The following is a 15,067-nucleotide window of genomic DNA, read 5'->3' as shown; positions in this document are numbered from 1 at the left end:
GGTGTGATAAAATGTTTTGTTAAAACTATCAAGCCCTGAAAAATGAGGCTGGAGAATGCTAAAATCATTTGTTAAAAGATTTGTCTTAAAATTTGGGTGTTGCAGGAGTAAGATGGGCCAAAATAACTCTTGCCACTGGAAAATGTATGGCCAATATTTATTTTGTGTGCTTTAAGATCTTTTGAATGTGTATGTGTGTGCATGTGTGAGTGTAAACATGTAAAAGAGTATGATATAAAATTCAGTGATTTTAAGTTTAAATTCACATGGGCAATAAGTTTGGATGTTACCAAATGTTTTAAAGCATTATTGCATTGTTTGAAAGAGGAACTATAGTTAAAAATGTTTCTTTAATTAAAAAAAATCAGGACTAATTGTCAGAAATTTGAATGAAAAGGTTTATCTCTGTTAAAAATTTGCTTGGGTTTCTTAATCAGAGACCAATAGGAAAGGACAGGAAAAACCTAGGATGGGCCTGTGTGCCTATCCACAGGAGTGATGGGTGATCTGGCAAAAGTGCATCTCAATCTTGAGCTGCAGACCTCTCTAACCCCATCTTTTGTCTTTTGTCTTTTGTCTTGTATTTTTCTTTTTCTTTAATCCTTGCCCCCTCAATCAGGATTCCCTTTCGCTGCCAGCTGGCCCCTTCATTGAACATACAGTCCCACTAAAGGAAAAATGTATACTGTGCATTCGAAGTGACTAAACGAACATTGCCTATACGCCAGAAAGTGAGATGTGAGGACCGGGATTCAAAGGAAGCCCAGGCAGGAAAGTCCATGAGACTCGTGTCTCTAGCGGGCGATCAGAGCCTTCCTGACCTCCAGCAGCCTTTCTCCTGAGTTCAGTTCTACAGGAAGTCCTTCCATCATTCTGGGCAGTATGGCTGAGGAGCACAAAGAGTTCGGTTGCTCTCATGGGATGTCTCTGGCTCTTGATTTTGAAATTTGGACCCCCCTGAACCGCCTCAGCTTTTCTTATTAGAATCCCTTTATAGATGAGAAAACTAAAGTTCAGAAAGCTTCATCATCCACAAAATGGGATGTAAGGCTTCATACCACTTTCTTATCCATGTGTTTTGGCGACATAAGTTTAGCTCCTATAAATCATCTTCACACAACACAATCCAGGAATTCGTAAATTCAATTATTTTATTCATTAAATAAAGGATTTCCATCTCCAAGAAGGCCAGATTATTTATTCTTATCTTTCTTTACTGTTTTTTAATTTTTACGTCACTCCTCCCCATTTCTCTCCGCAGCCCACAAAGTGTACAGTTAGTTTTCACCATATAGTTTTGTACATATTGCTGTTGCATAGATTTGTCTTTTTCTCCTTTGTCTCTCCATTTTGGTATTCCCTTTCCCTTCCATAGTCAGTTACATGAATATACATTATTCAGGGTACTAAAATCAGTTACCAAGATAACAGGGGTAAAACCAGGGGAAATAAAGACAAAACCAAAAAAGTGCGTAATTTCACATGGCATATAGAAAATAACAATGATAAGCCACATTCTTTCTGTTTTTCTTTTTTTGCTTCTTTGTTTGAGAGTACTTTGAAATGCAATCATGGCCCAAGCACTGTTACTCAGTTTTCTCATTTCAAGGGTGGCCCTCTACCAAGTGACTCAGAAACTCCACTTCCGGGTTGTTTTCTGGTTAATTGGAGATCAAAATCTCAGATGTTTTCACTGAGGCTTGCCTCTAACTGTGATCCTCAGATCTCAGCCTCCAGAGTAGTTATAATTACAAGTGTGAAGAAGCAGCCTTGGTCTGAATGACAATTTCCTTTCTTTATTTTTCTTGGTGGTTCCCAGATTGTATTCAGAGCTAGAGCGCTGTCCCTAAGCTCTTTTGCTCAAGGCTAGTGCTCTACCATGTTGACCCACAGTTCCACTTCTAGTTTTGTGGTGGTTCAGTTCAGATGAGAATCTCATAGACTTTCAAAACTCGGCTGATTTTGAACCATGATCCTCACATCTTTAATCTGTTGAGTAGCTAAGATTCCAGGCAGGAACATTCCTTATATTGTACAGTTGTGAGAAAAGACATCTTTCTATTTATTGTTTTTGCTCTTTCTTTTTGAAATGAAATGATGAATGGAAACAATGAACTGTAGGCCATCAGTGGGCTGTTGCTGGATTTGGAGGTTTGACTACAAACATTTGAGTAAACAAGATTGTGTTCTAATTCTTCCCAGAGAGGATACATTATAGACTTGTGATGCGGTTTGCACCGGATGCAGGACCTGCAAAGGGCACAAAAGATCCTGGGGTTCCAGAGCTACAATAGAACTGGAAAGATGAGGCTCACAGGCCTTCTTATTACACACACATACACACACACAAACACACACACACAGACACACACAATTACATTCTATACCTGAGAAGAAAAGACACAGAGATAGGGTCTATTACCCAGCCAGAGCCCCGTGGTTGTGGAACTCCTCATCTCTGAGCACCCAGGAGCCATCTGCCCCCCGGAAGTAGTATAGTAAACAGTTGCACAAATGACAGAAACCTGGGCAGATCTGGATCTTATTAGGGGTTGTCACCACATCTCCCAAATCCTGGGCCAACCCAGCCAGAACCTGAAAGAAACTGTCAGGGTCCAAGTTCCCTGTGGGTCCATAGCTCTCCACAGAGGGAGAATAGATGCTTTCATTCAAGTGGCCCAACCTAGCCATGAGGCCCAGGAGGCTCTGCAGGGTGTCCATGAAGACGTGGTTTCCACAGAACCTGAAGAAGCTGAGCTTGGAGCACTGGCTTAGGGCTGGTAAGAAGGCTGAGACCTGAGCATCTGTGGTTTCACATTTCTCCAGCACCAGGGTCTCCATGGTGCCGGCCAGTTGCTCCAGCAGGGCTCTCAGGAGTTCAGGACTGAAGGTTTTTATGGACGAATTCCTCAGGCACAGGTGCTGGCGCTGCCTGGTGCAGAGACACCAGGACAGAAACCTCAGGTCAGTTTCCTGCAGATTACACGAACTCAAAGACATGTCTTCAATGGCGGCAGTCTCCTGAAGATGGCGGGCAGCTTTCCACCAAGGAATAGGACTTCCTGCATATGCAGCCCTTGGAGACGCTGCAGGTGACCCAGATATGACCCAACTGGGAGGATGAATACGAGGAATTTGGGGAGCTGGAAGTGTCGAAGTGGTCACTTGTACTGTCGAAATTCAGGATGCGAAGGTTCTTCATCTGGCTCCAAAAAGAAGCAAAGATTTGCACGGTTTCTTCGAGACTGAATTTACTCACCAGTAGTTCCACGACCTAGTCTAGATTCACAACTTGCAGAGCCTTCTGGGTTTCAGAGCTGGAGTCTTACAGAATCTCCACCAACCTGGGGCACAGCTGGACTCGTTCTCTCCTCTCCCAGGCCCACTGGAGCAGGAAGGCTTGGAGATGGTCCTTAGGGCTATAGTGGATGCTCAGGTCCATGGCGATCATCAAGGGTTGCTCTTCAGCAATCCCTGTCCAGGGACTTGCTCTTAACTCACCAGGCGGGAACCCTAGATAGGAGATTTGGGCCATGGCAGGGTACCCCAGCGTCCAAATGCCTGGGTGCTCACCCTGCAGATCAACCAGTTGTAATTTCCACTGATTTGGCCGCTCTTTGGTGTTAAGTAGCAAATCAAGCCCATCCAGGATAGCCTTGAAGGTTTCTGTTTCTACTGACTGTTCCAGGACCCAAGGGGAAGGGATGGGAAGGGCCAGGCCTGCAGCATGGCATTCAGCACCTCTCTGTGGCCCCGAGTATAGGCCTCCATAAACAGCGAAGGGAAAAGCAACACCGGTAGATCATCTAGGGCAGAGCTGGCCAGGGTCAGGTGACACAGCAGACTCTACATGCCGAGACGCTGGAGCAAAGGTGTGGTGCTCTTGATCATCTTGCTGGATGAGATGTGGGTCCGCTGTGCAGGGTTCCCTGAAGCCCAGCAGGGCCAGGCACTGACTGCAGGCTGAGGGACTCTGCTGCTGTTCTCTGATCCCTGGCCCCCTTTGTACCCTTGAGCCCTGCCTTTAGAAGTGCATGTCAACCAATCATAGAGCAGCTTTGGTTGGGATCATTGACGCACACCCAGCAAACCCAGACAGGTGTCACTCTCCAGATTAATTCAAACTGAGTTTCCTATTCTTTGAAATGTAAACCACACCCGGGCAAAAACAATTCCCACTCCTATCCCTCAATCTCTCCAGGAATTCCCATGATGCTCCACTGCCCTGAGGCCAGGAAGGATCCCAGGAGAGCCACCAGCCCAGCTCCACAGCATCCACAGAGACCACTGGACATTCTTCTCTGCATCCTTTTCCTTTATTTCTTTGTTCCTTCATTCCTTCCATACCCCACATGCATTTCTTTTTCATTCTTCTTTTCCTTTTTCCTTCATTCTTTGTCTGTCTCTTCTCTTTTTCTTTTCTGTCCTTTTTCTTCTCTTCCCTTCCTTTCTTCTCTCCTTTCATTCCGTTCCTTCTTTTCTACAGTTTTATCCTTTCTTTTCCTTCCTATTTAGTTCCTTTCCTGCTTGGCAGCCTCCATATTTTCCTTCCTTTCTTCACTTCTTTCATACCTTTCTTCTTTCTTTTCTTCCTGCCTGAATTTCTTCCTTCCATCTTTCCTCCTTTTTCCCTCCATCTGCCCCTCCCCCCCACCTTTTCTCTTCCCCTCCTTCTTTTCTCTTTGTCCTTTCTTTCTTTCCTTCTTCTTTCCTTCTTCCTTCCTTCCTTCCTTCCTTCCTTCCTTCCTTCCTTCCTTCCTTCATTTCTTTCTTTCTTTCTTTCTTTCTCTCTCCCTCTCTCTTTCTTTCTTTCTTTTTCTTTTTCCCTGTTGAAATGAAGATTGAGCTCAACTAGATTCCGATCAACCAAGGGTGCTGTCATTGCTCACAAAAGCTCATGCGTGGCACCCAAGCCCTGAGTTCCAAGCCCAGAACTGCCACACAAACAGACAAACAAACAAACCCATCAATGATGCATTTTGAAAGACAAGAATACCCAGATTCACTTTTTTTTTTTTGGCCAGTCCTGGGCCTTGGACTCAGGTCCTGAGCACTGTCCCTGGCTTATTTTTGCTCAAGGCTAGCACTCTGCCACTTAAGCCACAGCGCCGCTTCTGGCCGTTTTCTGTATATGTGGTGCTGGGGAATCGAACCTAGGGCCTCGTGTATCCGAGGCAGGCACTCTTGCCACTAGGCTATATCCCCAGCCCCCCAGATCCACTTTTTGAAGAAAATATAGGGGGATGTGAATTAATATCAAATATGGATGGACCTCCCATGACAACAAGGGAACTATTTCTTCATCTCCCACCCATTTTGAGATGAGACTCCTCCAGAGGTAATGCAGTTGTTGTCCAGATTTGAAGAAAATGGCATGAGAATTCAGGCACTAATCTTTCATCATATAGACACCTTTACTTCATGTCTTCCCCAGTCTACCAAAAGAAAGAAAAGTAGAAAGATAGGAAGCAAGGACGGAAAGTAAGAAAGGAAGGGAGCAAGGAGGGAGGGAGAGAGGGAGGGAAGGAAGGATGAAAGGAAAAAGGAAGGAAGGAAGGAAGGAAAAAAGGAAGGAAAGATGTAAGGAAGGAGCAATGGGTAATTACAGGTGGCTAAAGTCATAGGTAGACCACTAGCTTTGACATAAACAACTAAGACAGAACAACCAGGTTCTGAGTGCAAGTTACTCTTTATCCCAAAGTAAAGAAGAAAGTAAGAGAGGGAAGGAAGGGGGGAGGGAGAGAGGTGAGAGGGAGAGAAAGAAGGTGGGAAGGAAGAAGGTAGGGACAGAGTAAAAGTAATACAGATAAGTTGGTGGGTGCTCTACATCGGGCTGGCTGTCCTTTTTATTTTTGTTTTTGTTTCTGTTTTCAACTTTATTTGGATCCCTCAGAAATCTCCATTTCTTTGCCAGTATCCAGACACATATCTAATGAAGTCAAGAACAACTCAGAACTCCTGTTTGGGCTCGAGTGGTAGAACACTTGAGAAGCAGGACTGTGTGAGTCACGCCGTTAATCCCATCACATTTTAGTTCCAAGCACTTTTTGCATTAACTGAAAATACATCACTCATCCAACATGTGCTGTGTGTGGCTCAGAAATCCCATCATAAACTGCTCTTTGGTTGAGATGGCATAGTGAGGGCAGGGCGGGGGGGGGGATTAATATACCCAGAAATTAGTGAACAACCGCAGAGTCATAGAGTCTGAAGGCAATGCCTGGCCCTGCTGGGGTTCAGAGAGCCCTGCACAGCTGCCCCACATCTCATCCACCAAAAGGACCAAGGGGACCCCAACCTCACCACAATTAGTGGTGTGGCCCATGCGGTAGGGCACTTTCCTTGAGGAGAATAGGCTAAGCAAGTGTTTGAGACTTCAAACACTGGTACAAAATGAAAAAAAATTAAGAGGATAATAAACTAATGAATGCTCACAAAGTATATATATATATATATATATATATATATATAATATATATATATATTTTTTTTGGCCCGTCCTGGGCCTTGGACTCAGGGCCTGAGCACTGTCCCTGGCTTCTTCCCGCTCAAGGCTAGCACTCTGCCACTTGAGCCACAGCGCCGCTTCTGGCCGTTTTTCTGTATATGTGGTGCTGGGGAATCGAACCTAGGGCCTTGTGTATCCGAGGCAGGCATTCTTGCCACTAGGCTATATCCCCAGCCCTCACAAATTATATTTGATGATCACTCAAACATAGAACAAAGATGTTGCTCATCCAAGGTACTTGGGAAATAAGAACCTGAATCAGGGTGGAATCTCAGATCTTTCTAGATAACGATGGCTTCTCCTGATAGGGAACTGAAGAAAACATGACTACAAATCGGGAAACTAAGTGTTTGTATCACAAAGAATGCACCCCACCACTGTGCACAACTGATTCATACTCATAAAACAATCATCAAAATAATGCAATAGCAAAAACTCAGGGAGCCAGCCCTCAAGGCTCACTCTATTAAACCCAGCCCCTCAGGAGGCGAGATCTGAGGAACCCAGTTCAAAGCCAGCCTGGCTCTGAATGTCCCTGAGACTCATCTCCAGTGACCCAGCAAATAGCCAGAAATGGTGCTGTTGTTCAGTTGATAGAGGGCTAGCAATGCTCAGGGACACCACCTGGCCTTGTTTTGTCCTTCAAACACAAATTATACTGAACACGGAAGATGTCCCAAGCTTATAGCCTCATTCCTCAAGGCATTTCCACAGATGGTCCAGTACCCTGAGCCTGCAGAGGACCCAAAGGAGAGCAGCCAGCCCAATTTATACCTTCCACCAAGAAATGTGGGCATTCTCTGCCTTCCTTTCCCCCCTCCCTTTCTCCCTTCCTTGGTTCCTTCCCTTGTTCCTACCTTCCTTCATAGCTTCTTTCCTCCCATTTTTTGTTCTTTCCTTCCTTGCTTGCTTTCTGTCACCTTCTTTCTCTATATCTCTCGGTCCCTGCCTCCCTCCAGAAATTTTTGACTAGCTTCCTCCCTTCTTTCCTTCCTTTCTTTTAATTTTGTGCTGAACGGGGACTTGAACTCAGGGCCTGGGAGCTGTACATAAGCCACTTTTTCTCAAAGCTAGTGCATTACCACTTACACTAATGATCAAATCCAAGAATATCTCACAGACTTTTGGCCTAGTTTGGGTTTGAATTGTGACCCATGGTTCTCGGACTTCTTCAGTACCTAGGAATTCAAGACTACTAGAATTTTTTTTGTGTGGAAATTCTTGGGGATAATACTATGACACACATTCCTACCTGGCAGGCTTCCAAATGGGATCCTCAGATCTCAGCCTCCTGAGTCGAATTACATGCATGGGATATTGGAATCCAGTATGAATATTTCTTTCTTGCTTTTTGTTTTGGATTTATCATTTTATTTTTGCTGTTCCAGGCGGGCACAAAGTGAAGAAACATAAGGGAAGAGCAAATGGACTGTGGTTTGTATGTTGAAGGCACATTTGATCAATAATCAACTACTACAGCTTCAACTACTGAGAATTCTCATCCCGCAGCTTGTTGCAGAAGTAGAAAGGCTTCCTTTGGATTTCATGGGAGGTCATTAGTTATTTGATGTTGAATTTCCCCTCATACCATTTCCCCATTTGTTGTGTGGCTAAAGTGGTAGAGCATTAGACTTGGACTTCCGGGAAGACAGCGGAGGAGCAGCAGAGTCCTAGCTGAGCTCCCTCCGATATAGCAGTTTTCCCACCCCATAGAAACTCTTCCTCCTAGAAAGACAGCCAAAGTAAGTTATAACAGTACAGGGATTCTGGTTAGGAAGGAAAAATCGACCTTGCTGGTCTGAAAACACAGATTTGAGCTCTGGGCAGCATCCCACCGACACGTCAGTGCTGGTGCCGGCATAGTGCCCAGCACAGTGATCTGGACTCCATGCGGCTAAAGCACACAGCATAGACCAGGGGGAAATCCTCCAGAAAGCGGCAGACACACGCGGATGGCAGGCTGAGCATGAATGAGCCGAAACCACAGAGAAAGTGTGAGTACCCCACGAAAGACATTCTCACTCACGCCCACAGAGCAGCTTCTGGGAAATAGCCCTTCCCTCACTTCCAGAGCAAAGGGCCATCTTTGACACTGGCATAGGGTCAAAACAGACTGGAACTAAAGCCAGCCTGGGGAAAGCGAGGACAAAGGAGCCATCTTTGAAAAGGGAAATAGGGACCGACCAGTGAGAGACAGCTTAGTCCGAGAGTACGCCGACTGCCCAGGCGGGAGGCTAGTCCTGGGCTGTGGCTTAGTGAGAAGTGCCCCACCCTGCCTGCCAGAATTTCTAAATTTAAAGCAAAAGTGGCGAGCAGATACCAGCGGTACAGAAACACCAGAAAGGGAAACAAACAATTCCTGAGACACTTAAACGGTCCCGTCACAGAAGAAGCCTAATTCCCAGCCCGAAACAGAGCTGAATTCCATAGCCACCTCCGCCAAGGAGGCCACCCCACCCCAGAGTGAGGAACCTCCCCCAGGCAAGCAACTCTGAGCAGGTTAAAAAAGGCCAGAAGCGCCCCGCCCTGCTGAGTCCACAGCCTATTCAAAGCCAGGTGTTAAAGGCAGCAGCACCACAGCAGACGGAGGAGCCATTGTTCCTGAGACTGCTCACGTCCCCATCTACAGAGGACACCCAAAGACCAACTGCAAGCTGTGTGAACCACAGAGACTCTGCATTTCACTAACAGGGAAGGAGGGTCAGAGCAGCTTCACCCCCTGCAAACTGAAAGCAAGTCAAGCCAGCCAAGCAGCAAAATAGACTACAGGCCATCGCAAGGAAACCAGAGACTGTAGAAAGACAGCCCAAACAAGGAAGTCTCCATTATTTGTTTTTCTTCTCAAACATTTTATATATATATTTTTCACTTCGGGAAATTCGTTTGTTTTTTTTTTGTTATCCATTTTCACCTGTTGGTTTTACCAAGTTTATTTTGTGATTGTTCGTTTTTCTGTTTTTTTTTTTCGTTTTCTTTTTTGAATAATTTTTCTCTGTTTTGTGCATCTGTTTCCAGTATTTTTTCTTTATTTTTCTCTCTGCATTCCCTTTCTTTAAAAATTACTTTCCTATGAATAACACCTCCACTCTTTTCTGCTAACTCCATTGTCTATCATTTCATCTTTGTTCTTTCTACTGATTCTACTCTTCTCCACATTTCCACGCCACAGAAACTAAACTAAAACCATCAACCCCCATACATTTTACTCTATTCTCTTTACTACCTCTAACTGACCCTCCTGACTTACTTCCAGGACCTCCAGATTCTATTGACTCCTGGTTATTGGATAGAGGGTATCCCTGCTTAATCTGAGTGAATCAAAGGGGTTCATAGAGAAAGCCAGTCCTAAAAGAACTTAAAATAAGAACAAGAATTGCTCATAGGGTTGTAACAGTAAATAAGTAACTACTGAATACAGGGCTCAGGATTGGTTGTTATATTGAAATTGTATTCTTCAGGAACACCAAATCTAATTTTATAGACATGTATACAAGGTATCTGTATATAATTGTGAACTTCTAAGATTTACACAACAGTGCTTGGGAAGGGCTGCTTTGGGTCTTAAACGGTGCTCACAGGTGCCTGTAGATTGGCATTCCCAATCCTAATGGGCAGAAGAAACACAAGACAGATGGCAAACTATGGAGTCTTATCTCCCACTCAAAACAAGCAGGAAGCAGGGTAGTCAACCAAAGATATAGCAGAGAACCCTCAAAAAGCTCTACAAAGTCTACTGATAAACATGATAAATGAAAAGCTTGAATCAATACAGCAAGTCTTCCATAAAGTAATAGACGACTTCATGGCCTCGACAAATAGAAAAATAAATGAAATTTAGGAGTCAAATGAAAAGATAGCTACCCAGCTAACAGATTAGAGAGACAGCACTCCAAACCAAATTAATGAAGCTAATGAAGAAAAGAAGTCCATACAAGACCTAAGAGATGACATGGATATCATCAGGAAAGACCAGTCAGAAGGAAAAGAGATTCGAAATCAAGTAGCTAGCCTATAGTCCCATCTAAATGCAGCAGAGGGTTGAATCTCAGGAGCTGAAGATTCCCTAGAATCTATGGGAAAGGCCAAAAATCAATACAAAACCAATCCAATCGACAAAACAGATCACTCCAGGAGCTACAAGACACAATCAGGAAGCCCAATTTAAGGATAATAGGTATTGAGGAAAACCTCGAGAAAGAAGTTAATGGAATAGGAAACCTATTTAACAGAATATTAGTGGAGGGGCCGGGGATATGGCCTAGTGGCTAGAGAGCTTGCCTCGTATACATGAGGCCCTGGGTTCAATTCCCCAGCACACATATACAGAAGATGGCCAGAAGTGGCGCTGTGGCTCAAGTGGCAGAGTGCTAACCTTGAGCAAAAGGAAGCCAGGGACAGTGCTCAGGTCATTAGTCCAAGGCCCAGGACTGGCCAAAAAAAAAAAAAAAAAAAGAATATTAGCGGAGAACTTCCCTAATATCCAGAAGGATATGCCTATACAGATACAAGAAGCATTTAGAACCCCAAACAGACCAGATCTGAATAGGACATCCCACAGATACATTGTGACCAAAACCGGATCAATAGAGTCCAAGGAGAGAATCCTTAAAGTTGTTAGGGAGAAGAAAGCAATCACATATAAAGGAAAAGCAATCAGAATTACCCCAGACTTCTCAGCAGAGACCATGAAAGCAAGGAGAGCCTGGAATGAGGTATGCCAAGCCCTAAATAAAAAATAAATACCAACCAAGAATAGTGAACCCAGCTAAACTCTCATTCATAGCCAATGGCCAAATAAAAGTCTTCCATTGTAAGGAAAAACTGAAACAATATATCTCCACAGAATTAAACAATTGCCTAGACCAACTAGACTTAACCGACCTCTATAGAATATTCCACCCGGAAACAAGAGACTTCACATTCTTCACAGCAGTACATGGAAAATTCTCCAAAATAGATCACATCTTAGGGCACAAAGAAAATATGTACAAATTCAGAAATATCAAAACCATTCCCTGCATTCTCTCAGACCACAATGGAATAAAATTAGAACTCAAATCAAACACCCACCGCACAAAATCCTACAATTTATTGAGACTAAACAACACATTGCTGAACCATCAGTGGGTCATTGAGGAAATTAAAACGGAAATTCAAATGGTTACGGAATTCAACCAAGATGAGGACACAAAGTACCAGCTCCTTTGGGACACAGCAAAGGCAGTACTCAGAGGAAAATTTATATCTCTGAGTGCCTACACCAACAAACTGGAGAAACAGCAACTCAATAATTTAAGGAAGCACCTTAATATCGTTTAAGGACAACAACAAGCCAAACCCCAAGTGAATAGATGGAAGCAAATAATTAAAATCAAATCAGAATTAAATTAATTAGGGACAAAAAAATAACCATCCAAAGAATCAACAAAACAAAGAGTTGGTTCTTTGAAAAAATCAACGAGATAGATGTCCCGGTGTCTCTGCACCAGGTGGCTCCAGCACCTGTGCCTGAGGAATTTGTCCATGAAAAGCTTCAGTCCTGAACTCCTGAGAACCCAGTTGGAGCAAGTGGCCAGCACCCTGGAGACCTTGGTGCTGGAGATATGTAAAATCACAGATGCTCAGGTCTCAGACTTCTTACCAGCTCTGAGCCAGTGCTTCAAGCTCAGCTTCTTCAGGTTATCTGGAAACCACATCTTCATGGACAGCCTGCAGAGCCTCCTGGGCCTCCTGGCTAGATTGGGCCACTTGAATGAAAGCATCTATTCTCCAATTAACCAGAAAACAATCCGGAAGTGGAGTTTCTGAGTCACATGGTAGAGGGAAACCCTTGAACTGAGAAAGCTGAGGAACAGTGCTTGTGCCATGATTCCATTTCAAAGTACTCTCACACAAAGAAGCAAAGAAAGAAAAACAGAAAGAATGTGGCTTATCATTGTTGTTATTTTCTATATAACATGTGAAATTACACGCTTTCTTGGTTTTGTCTTTATTTTCCCTGGTTTTATCCCTATTATCTGGGTAACTGATTTTAGTACCCTGAATATTGTGTATTCATGTAACTGAACTATGGAAGGGAAAGGGAATACCAAAATGGAGAGACAAAGGAGAAAAAGACAAACAGCAATATGTACAAAACTATATGGTGAGAGCCAACTGTACGATTTGTGGGCCTGGGAGAGAAATGGGGAGGAGTGACGTAAAAAATTAACAAACAATAAAAAAAATAGAATAAACAATCTGGCCTTCTTGGAGATAGAAATCCTTTATTGAATGAATAATATAATTGAATGAATGAATTCCTGGGTTGTGTTGTGTGAACATGATGTATAGGAGCTAAACTTATGTTGGCAGAACACAGGGATAAGAAAGTGGTATGAAGCCTCACATCCCATTTTGTGGATGATGAAGCTTTCTGAACTTTATTTTTCTCATCTATAAAGGGAATCTAATAAGAAAAGCTGGGGTGGGTCAGAATTTCAAAATTAAGAGCCAGAGACATCTCATGAGAGCAACCGAAATCTTTCTGCTCATCCGCCATACTGCCCAGGATGATGGAGGGACTTCCTGCAGAACTGAACTCAGGAGAAAGGCTGCTGGAAGTCAGGCAGGCTCTGATCTGCCACCAGAGACACGAGTCTCATGGACTTTCTTGCCTGGGCTTCCTTTGAATCCCGGTCCTCACATCTCACTTTCTGGTGTATAGGCAATGTTCGTTTAGTCACTTTGAATACACAGTATACTTATTTCCTTTAGTGGGACTCTTTATTCAGTGCCGGGGCCAGCTGGCAGCGAAAGAGAATGCTGATTGAGGGGGCAAGGATTAAAGAAAAAGAAAAAGAAAAAGAAAAATACAAGACAAGAGAAAAAAGAGAAAAGACAAAAGATGGGGTTAGGGAGGTCTGCGGCTCAAGATTGAGCTGCACTTTTTCCAGATCACCCCTCACTCCTGTGGATAGGCACACAGGCCCATCCTAGGTTTTTCCTGCCTTGTTCTATCGGTCTCTGATTTAGAAACCCAAAAAACTTATTTTACAGTGATAAACCTTTGCATAAAAATTTCTGACCCTTACCCTTGATGTTTTTTAAATTAAACAACCATTTTTTTCAAACAGTAGTTCCTTTTTCAAACACTACAATAATCCTTTAAAACATTTGGTAATGCCCAAACTTGATGACTATGTGAATTTAAACTTAAAATCACTGAAATATATATCATACTCTTTAACATGTTTACACCCACATACAAAGCACTTGACAAAAACCCAAATCGCAGTGCAGTAGCAAATTGTTCGAAGTGCAGCTAACAGGCTATGCACGGAACAGATTACGCACAGATATCTCCAAAAAATGCCTGTCTCCAAAAATGCCTGTACCGAGGAACAATTTATTGAAGTCGCAGTGCTTGGCAAATTGTTCAAAATGAGCTAACAGACTATGCACGGAGGAACACACTACACATGGATCCACAAAATTGTCTGTCTCCAAAATGTCTGTACCGAGGAACAATTTACCCACATGGGGGTCTGGGGTCGACTCCCACAGATCCCGTTGGCAGCCCTATAGCGCCTCCACCATGGCTCTTTTGCTAACTTCACACACACATCCTGCAGGGCCACAGCACACATACACATCGGCAATGCCTCACTCAATTTACTGGCCGGATTGTCATGAACCCGTGGTAGGGTGTCTGTGTGGGATTAGGGGGTATCCAGTACGAGCCCCCACTAAAATGATCAGATGTGGATCCCCCAAAAGACCACCAGAGACCAATGCAAGCAGCAAAAAGGGCTTATATTTCTGGGTAGCACAGTCCTCCACACACTCAGTAAACTGATGACGCTAAGAGGCCCTGAGCCTAGGGCTTCCAACTTTTCTATACATTCTTTGGGGAAGGCAGGGAATTAGCATACATCACAGCATCTTTTATTTAGATACTGCAAACCACACCTGGGTGGGGAAGTTCTGGAATAACTCCAAAACTTGTTTTACTTCTCTGGCGGTCAATCCTATTGTTGTTTATGGTTTCTCTGTGAACTCTCTGTGCAGGGCATTTTATGGTCTTTACTGGGGAATGAGGGGTGGGGGTTGGGCTTATAGTAAGGTCAGTCAGGTACAGAATGGGGTCTTAGTACAATATGTAGTTACTCTGGTACTTCACTTTGGCTCTATGGCCTTTCTATAGAGATGTGCACTCATCTCCAGCCTACTTGCGTACTATGCAAATCTCTGCAATAAATATCTGTTCCCGTTCATCATGGCACTTTTGGATTTTCTGATAAAACCCTGACACCATGGTGGTTTACCCTTATTAAGCTGGGCCAAATTTTAAGGTGCAGCAAATTTTGGACTATCATGATAAAAAGGAAAATCATGATGAAACCCTGATTCATGTTGAAAAAGATGGGAAAAGGACATATAGAAAGGAAAAATAATTGTTAAAGTGAAGCATCTAGAAAATAAAACCAAGCTAGATGCCGGGGTTCTCGGTGCAGATTTGAGAGAGAGATTATGGGTACCAAGCAGGTCCTGTCAGATTGCAGAACAAATTTCCCCACA

The sequence above is a fragment of the Perognathus longimembris genome, chromosome 27, assembly GCF_023159225.1.
Source record: "Perognathus longimembris pacificus isolate PPM17 chromosome 27, ASM2315922v1, whole genome shotgun sequence".
In the NCBI taxonomy this organism is placed as follows: domain Eukaryota; kingdom Metazoa; phylum Chordata; class Mammalia; order Rodentia; family Heteromyidae; genus Perognathus; species Perognathus longimembris.
The sequence above is the reverse complement of the archived record's forward strand: the minus strand, read 5'-3'. Positions refer to the sequence as shown.